Source organism: Rhipicephalus microplus, chromosome 4 (genome assembly GCF_043290135.1).
Source record: "Rhipicephalus microplus isolate Deutch F79 chromosome 4, USDA_Rmic, whole genome shotgun sequence".
Lineage (NCBI taxonomy): Eukaryota > Metazoa > Arthropoda > Arachnida > Ixodida > Ixodidae > Rhipicephalus > Rhipicephalus microplus.
The window spans coordinates 72,865,062-72,873,287 of NC_134703.1; positions in this window are offsets into that span (position 1 = coordinate 72,865,062).

The window sequence follows — 8,226 nt, forward strand, 5'->3', positions numbered from 1 at the left end:
ACTCGAAGGGAGCGGATGGGCACGGGAGAGGCTGTAGAGGGCCGGCGGGAAGGGATGTCGAACGTTTTCGGTGCTGGCATGATGAACAGGAAGTGACGTACCTGGAAACACTAGTGGAGAGGCCAGGCCAGAAGCAGCGAGTCTTAATGCGATCGTAGGTTTTATGAAAACCCAAGTGGCCAGCCGTCGGGTCGTCATGAAAGGCTTCTAAGACTTGGAGTCGAAGTGAGCGAGGTATGACCGGGACCCATCGGCTACCGAGAGGATGGTAAGTTTGTCGAAGTAGCGTTCCGTCATGAAGTTTGAAACGCGTGAGTTGTCGTCGCAAGCGGCTGTTGGGAGCACGAGATGAGCCGGTGAGCCGATCGATGATTGTACGGCAGTATGTGTCTGCACGTTGGAGCGAGGTGAGGTCTGCGGATTGAAGGAAGTCATCCGGTGCAGTGGGCTCGATGGGACTAAGACTGGTCATCTGCGTGGTCTCTTGGCTGGGAGGTGCTGCGCAGCAGGTAGATGCGTCATGATTTTGCAACAGCGGACAGCGTGACAAAGCGTCGGCATCTTGGTGTTTGCGGCCCGACCGGTATGTGACACTGTAGTCATACTCCTGCAGTCGGAGCACCCAACGACCGAGGCGTCCTGACAAGTTTTTTAATGATGACAACCAACAGAGCGCATGATGATCCGTGACGATCGTGAAGCGGCGGCCATACAAATAGGGGCGAAATTTTTGCACGGACCATACGATAGCGAGACATTCCTGTTCAGTGATGCTGTAATTGCGTTCCGCTGGGGAGAGAGTACGGCTCGCGTAAGCCACGACTTGCTCTTGTGAAGCCTGGTCACGCTGCAGCAGAACAGCGCCGATTCCGTGCCCACTTGCGTCAGTGTGTAATATAGTAGGGGCTGTGGGATCAAAATGGCGAAGAACTGGCCCTGACGTGAGGCATCGCTTCAGGGTCTGGAAAGCAGCTTCACAGTCATCTGTCCAAAGAAATGATGCACTTGTGGTCAGGAGTTTGTGAAGAGGAGCCGCGATAGTGGCAAAATCACGGACAAAACGGCGGAAGTAAGAGGCTAAGCCGAGGAAGCTGCGAAGGTCTTTGAGCGTGGTGGGCTTAGGAAAGTGCAGCACAGCGGCCACTTTGTCGGGGTCAGGTTCGATGCCAAGCTTGCTGACAACGTGGCCTAACACTTTGATGCTGCGGCTCGCAAACCGACACTTCTTGGTATTTAGCTGGAGACCGGCTTTGGCTAGACATGTGAGCACCTCGTCTAGACGTTCTAGGTGTTGCGAGAAGCTGGATGAAAAGATGACGATGTCATCCAGGTAACAAAGACAGGTCTTCCATTTTAGGCCACGCAGCACCGTATCGATCATCCGCTCAAATGTGGCTGGGGCATTGCAGAGCCCAAAAGGCATCACATTGAATTCGAAGAGACCATCAGGAGTAGCAAACGCTGTCTTCTCTTTATCAGACTCATGCATCGGGATCTGCCAATACCCAGATCGTAGGTCGAGACTTGAGAAATATTCTGCACCCTGTAAGGTGTCAAGTGCATCGTCAATTCGAGGCATAGGATATACATCCTTGCGCGTAATTTTGTTTAGTGCCCTGTAATCAACGCAAAATCGCACTGATCCGTCCCTTTTCTTAACTAGGACAACAGGAGAAGACCAAGGGCTTGTGGAAGGTCTGATAACGTTGCGTGCGAGCATGTCATTGACTTGTTCCTCGATGACCTTGCGTTCTGAAGACGACACGCGGTAAGGGCGACGGCGGATAATACGAGAACCGTCTGTGGCGATGTGATGAGAGGTCACCGTAGTTTGACCTAAGCCATCCGAACAAACGTCAAAACAAGTCTTGTGTTTTGTTAAAAGGGCCATTAAGTCATTAGTTTGCGTTGGAGTGAGATATGGACTCAAAGTGGCTTTAAGCGCATTAGATGAGCCTCCTGGTGGCGTACACTTAGCGACTGACGGCGGAGACGATACAGTGACGACACATACCGGTGCTATGTCGATAAGGCTGGCAACAGTGGACCCCTCTGGCAGTAGTTGTGGCTCTGTTGTCGTGTTGTAGGCGGTGAGACTGGCATGACCACGCGAAAACCGCACTAGACAACATGCGATGGCGATTCCTCGGAAAATGCAGCGCTGATCGGGGACAACCACTGCGTCACCGTCAATGGTATCGCTGGATCTAATGGTGAGGATACGTTCTTGGGCCGGGGGCAGCACAAAGTCTGCAGCTGCAACAAGGTGAGGCGACGAAAAATCGTAAGCACTAGAATTTTCAGTGTCCGTAATGCGAATAACGGGCGGACCACACGAAATGACAGCGGAAGCGGCTGACAGGAAGTCCCAGCCCAATATAATCGGATGAGCACATGAAGAAAGCACAGCCAATTGTATATGGTGACGAATTCCGTCGATCAGAACACGAACAGTGCATTGTCCAATAGGGTAAATTCTATTTTCATTAGCACCACATAACACCGGACCAACATATGGAGTTTGCACTTTTCGTAGACGATGACATAGTTCGCGATCAATGACCGAAATGGCTGCTCCAGTGTCCACGAGTGCGTCAACCGAAATGCCTTCTACACAAACAGTTAGTAAATTTGCAGGGCGCGCAGGAGGAATTGGGACAATTCGACGACAGGCAGTTTCTCCTCCAAAAACTGCAGCTGCTAGTTTTCCGAGTGGCTGTCGAGGGGCATCAGGGCAGAACGTAAAGGCGAAGTAGTACGGCGGAAGGGCGATGGTGAACGACGGCGGGGTGAGCGGGAAGAACGAGGTTCACCGTGGGACAAAGGAGGCGAAGGCGAACGTCGTGACGAGGGAATGTAGGTTCCTGGAACGTAGGGGTCAGACCTCGCAGCCCGGTCACTCTCGTACGAAGAATAACCTCGTCGTTCATCTTGCTGGCGCCGACGGCAAAAGCGGGAGATATGTCCTCTTATGCCACAGTAGTAACAGACGGGGCGCGTAGGGCGCCAGGCAGGGAAGTGTGGTTGTGGTGGTGCCTTGGCTGCCATCGCAGCCAAATGGTCGTATACGACGTCCGTAGTTACAGGTGGAGTAGGTGGAGGAGGCCGTGACACGACTTCGGCATACGTAGGCACATGTAAGGGCACAGGAGGCGGGGCACGTGCGACGCTCGTCATCGACGCCAATTCGTCCTTTATAATTTCCCGCAGGTTAGGAGGGGGTGAGCGGGCAGGTGAAGTCGGTGCGCTGGCAGGAACAAGGCTGTGAAGTTCCTCTCTCACTATGGTGCGAATTAGAGCTCGCAGCTCATGCTCGCCAGTAAGACGAGTGTCATAGGAGGCGTGTGGAAGGCGCATTGAGTAAAGTGCGTCCAGGCGCTGGCAGGTGGTAATAATGTCCTGAACTGTTGTCGGGCTCTGCATGACAAGAGCATTAAAGGCGACGGAGTTGATGCCTTTCATTACTTGCCGAATACGATCGGCCTCCGGCATGTCCTTTTGGGCGCGGCGGCAGAGGGCCAGAACGTCTTCAATGTACGATGTGTACGATTCGTCAGGCCCCTGGATGCGGGTAGCGAGCTTCTGTTTAGCTACCTCAGAGCGTCCTGTAGAAGTGCCGAATATTTGACGCAGCTGCACCGTGAATGCTGACCAATCAGGAAAGTCGTGTTCGTGGTTATGATACCACGTCTTAGCAACCTCCTTCAGATAAAAGGGTACATAGCGCAGCTTATGTGCCTCATCCCAGTAATTGCAAGCACTGGTACGGTCGTAACTGTCCAGCCATTCTTCTACGTCCTCACCGCGAAGGCCAGAAAACACTGGAGGGTCTCGTTGCGAGGTACTCACGGTGTGGTGAGGCCCAGCAGGCTGAGCGGGTGGTGCGAAGAAGGCGGTAGGGGGTGGGTCGTTTTGCGCCATCACTGTTGGCAAGCACAGCCGTCGACCTGATCGGAGCTCCAGGGGTGACCGGTAGTGCACGAGGACTTGGGAATCACAGCACGCTCCACCACTTGTGAGACGACGTCAGGTACGAAGGAGCGACCGTTTTATTGTCAACCCAGACGCGCGAGCCAGCAACCGAGCAAGCAGCGAGCCGCTACGATGATGATGATCACGGTGCTTTGTATGCGCAGGTGAAAGTGAAAATGATGAGCAACACAATCAGCGCTCACAATATATATATTGTTACGGGGAATAAAGTACGGGGAATAAAGTATACACTGGCGAGCGAATGCGTACAACGCTGCTGCAGTTCGAGCACGTTCCCCTCAGCACTTCGTCGTCATCATCCTCGGGCATCTACTTAGCCTGTGACATTACCCGCCGGCTGCAGAAGCACCATCCCGGTGCGATCAATTCTCGAGGCGTGAGTAGTATGGTTTAAGCCGTGAGACGTGCACTATATCGGTCGGGACTGAAGCTGGTACTGACGTGGTATGGAGTGGAGCTATCTCATAGGTCACGCAGGTGACCTTGCGTATGACGCGGTAGGGGTCAACGTAACGGGACATCAGTTTTTCGCAGAGACCAACTCGACGTGATAGTAACCACAGCAAGACGAGTGACCCCGGGGAGTACTGTACGTCATGGTGCCGGCGATCGTAAGCACTCTTTTGGTTAAGCTGCGAGGCACATAAACGATCCCGGGCGACTTGGCGGGCGATGTCAGCTCGGGCCAGGGCATCACGAGCATAAGCAGTCGATGAGGGGGCGTCAGATTGGAGCATGGTGTCCATGGGCAAAGGCGGGTCATAACCAAACAGTAGGTAAAACGGTGAAAATCCAGCTGTATCGTGACGTGAACTGTAGTATGCGAAGGTAACGAAAGGTAAATGGATGTCCCAATCTTTGTGATCCTTGGAGACGTACATTGCTAACATATTCGTCAGGGTACGGTTGAGGCGTTCCGTGAGGCCGTTGGTTTGTGGGTGGTACGCTGTAGTGAACTTGTGGTGGGTAGAGCAGGATCGCAGGAGCTCGTCGACTACTTTAGATAGAAAACAGCGGCCGTGGTCGGTGATCAACTGACGAGGAGCACCATGACGCAGAATGATGTAATGAAGAAGGAAATCGGCTACATCAGTAGCGCAGCTGGTGGGGGAGCGCGTGTAACGGCATACCGCGTTGCGTAGTCGGTAGCAATAGCAATCCACTTATTACCGGTGGCCGACACGGGAAAACGTCCTAGAAGACCGAGGCCGACTCGGAAAAATGGCTCATCTGGTACTTCAATAGGCTGGAATGTACCAGCAGGTCCCAGAGCAGGTGTCTTGCGGCACTGGCAGAGGTCGCATGCCACAACGTACTGTCGCACAGAACGGTAGAGGCCAGGCCAAAAGAATCGGCGGCGAATGCGGTCATACGTGCGTGACACTCCTAGGTGTCCAGCGGAGGGAGCATGGAGCTGGGCCAAAACGTCTGAGTGAAGACGCACAGGAACAACGAGTAAAAGCTCAGCACCATCAGGGCGGGCGTTGTAGCGGTGCAAGATGTCGTTGTGATGAACGAACAGTTGTAAGAAGTGGTCAGGTTGGGGAGAGTGCAGACCATCGATAATAGCACGCAAAGAGGGGTCGCGGCGTTGTTCAGCAGCTATGTCGGTGAAGTCGGTAATTGAAAGAACTAGGGCCTCTTGTCCATCTTCCATCGTGTCAGGGGGATCGACTGGGTAACGGGACAAGCAGTCGGCATCCTTTTGAAGTTGTACGGATTTATAGGATACGGAAAAAGTGTACTCTTGTAAGCGCAGCGCCCAGCGACCAAGGCGTCCCGTAGGGTCCTTGAGTGAGGAGAGCCAGCAAAGCGCATGGTGGTCCGTAATAACTGAGAATGGTCGGCCATACAGGTACGGTCGGATTTCGCAATGGCCCAGACGAGAGCTAAGCACTCGCGTTCTGTGATAAAATAATTTTGTTCCGAGCGTGACAACAGTCGGCTTGCATACGCGACGACGCGGTGCATGCCTTGTTGCCGCTGCGCCAGCACTGCGCCTATGCCGTGGCCACTGGCGTCAGCACGAAGCTCCGTGACGGCAGATGGGTCGTAGTGTGCTAGGACTGGTGGATTGGTGAGAATGTCAACGAGCGACGAGAAGGCGTTTGCTTGCTGTTGGCCCCAGGTGAATGCAACATCCGTTTTGAGGAGGCAGGTTTGAGGACGGCCTACTTAGCAAACTTCTCGACAAAACGACAGAAATAAGAGCACAGTCCCAGAAAACTTCGGACGTCCTTGGCTGAGCGGGGCGTGGGGAAGTCGCGAACTGCTCGGACTTTCGCAGGGTCTGGTCGAACGCCCGCAGCGTTACAAGATGGCCGAGTACGCAGATTTGGCGTTGCCCAAAGCGGCACTTGGACGAGTTAAGTTGCAAGTTGGCACGTCGGAAAACATCAAGCACTGTGGACAGATGGGTAAGATGGTCATCGAAAGTAGTCGAGAAAACAATAAAGTCATCAAGATAGCAGAGGCAGATGGTCCACTTAATACCTCGAAGGAGAGAGTCCATCGTGCGCTAAAAAGTCGCGGGGGCATCGCATAATCCAAAAGACATCATCTTGAACTGATAAAGTCCATCAGGAGTCACGAAGGCGTCTTCTCTCTGTCTTTGTCGTCCACAGCGATCTGCCAGTAGCCTGAGCGAAGGTCTATTGTAGAGAAATATTCGGCACCGTGCAAGCAATCGAGTGCATCATCTATGCGCGGTATGGGATAGACATCTTTCTTGGTAATATCGTTGCGATGGCGGTAATCGACACAGAATCTCCAGCTATTGTCCTTCTTTTTAACAAGTACAACGGGTGAGGACCAGGGACTAGATGAGGGTTCGATTATGCCCTTATGAAGCATTTTATCGACTTCTCGCTGTATAATAGCACGCTCCGGAGCTGACACACGGTAGGGTCCTCGGCGAATGGGTCGAGCGCCACCGGTGTCGATGCGATGGGTTACCACGGATTTCTGGCCCAAATTACGGTCGCCGAAGTCAAAGATGTCCTGATAAGAAGCAAGCACACGGCAGAAAGCAGAGACTTGTTTAGAGGTGAGCTTGTCAGATAGCATTGTCTTGAAAAGGTCGGAACACGAACGTGACGAGAGCGACGTGGATGAAAAATTGGGTGGCGAATCGGTGGTTAGGACGGAAACTACATGTGTGGTCGACCAGTGGTGTCAGATGCGCAAGTGACATGCCGCGAGGAATAACTTGCGCTGAGAAGCCAAAATTGAAGACGGGAAATGAAGTTCGTTTGTCCTTAACGGTAACCACCGTGTTGGGGAGTGCAACATTACGTGTCATGGCCACGTCAGAAATTGGGGCAGCAACATAATCACCATCGGGTACTGGAGGATATGGCGAGAGTTGGACTTGGACTGCGGCTTGCGGCGGAAGTCTGAGGAAATCGACAGAGCGTAGACGAGGTGGGCTGGTAGAGACGGTCTCTGAGACGGATGGTAGTTCGAGCCGAAGAAGACCTTTGGAACAGTCAATGAGCGCAGCGTGTGAAGTCAGACAGTCGAGTGCAAGAATGAGGTCATGAGGGCAATTTTCCAGTACAGCGAACAGAACTGAAGTTTGATGCTCAGAAATCGTTAATCGAGCAGCGCACATTCCAAGCACAGCAGGAGTACTCCCATCTGCTGTACGAACGGTAGGTGCAATCGCAGGCGTCAGAACTTTTTGGAGGCGGCGGCGGAGGTCTGAGCTCATCACAGATATTTGTGCACCGGTATCAATAAGAGCAGTTACAGGTAAACCATCAGCGATAATTGTAAGAAGGTTGCACCGCTGGTCGGGAGTAATCAGAGGATTTGCCGTCCGAGTCGTGTATGCAGCGTCACCTCCGGAGGCTGCACCGGCTAGTTTCCCGAGCGACGGTCGTAGGGAGACCGAGAACAGTGGGGTTGGGGCGAGCGGGACTGACGACGCACGGGCGATGGCGAGCGGCTGGTCCAACGTTCTTGATTATGCTCTGCACCTGTCTCAGCACGGTAAGGCAAGGCATAAGGTGCACGTTCGAAGCGAGGCCCCCAATCATAGAAGTTCGGTCGAGGTGATGAGGTACAACGGCTGCGGCAATGGCGAGAGATGTGTCCTATCCGATGGCACGTGAAACATATGGGCCGATCATCATGAGTGCGCCATTCAGCTGGGTTTTGTCGTGGTGCGAACGTGCGGTTCGGAGTGGCAGCCGCAACGACTGGAGCCCAGCTGGAAGTAGCAGGGGCATT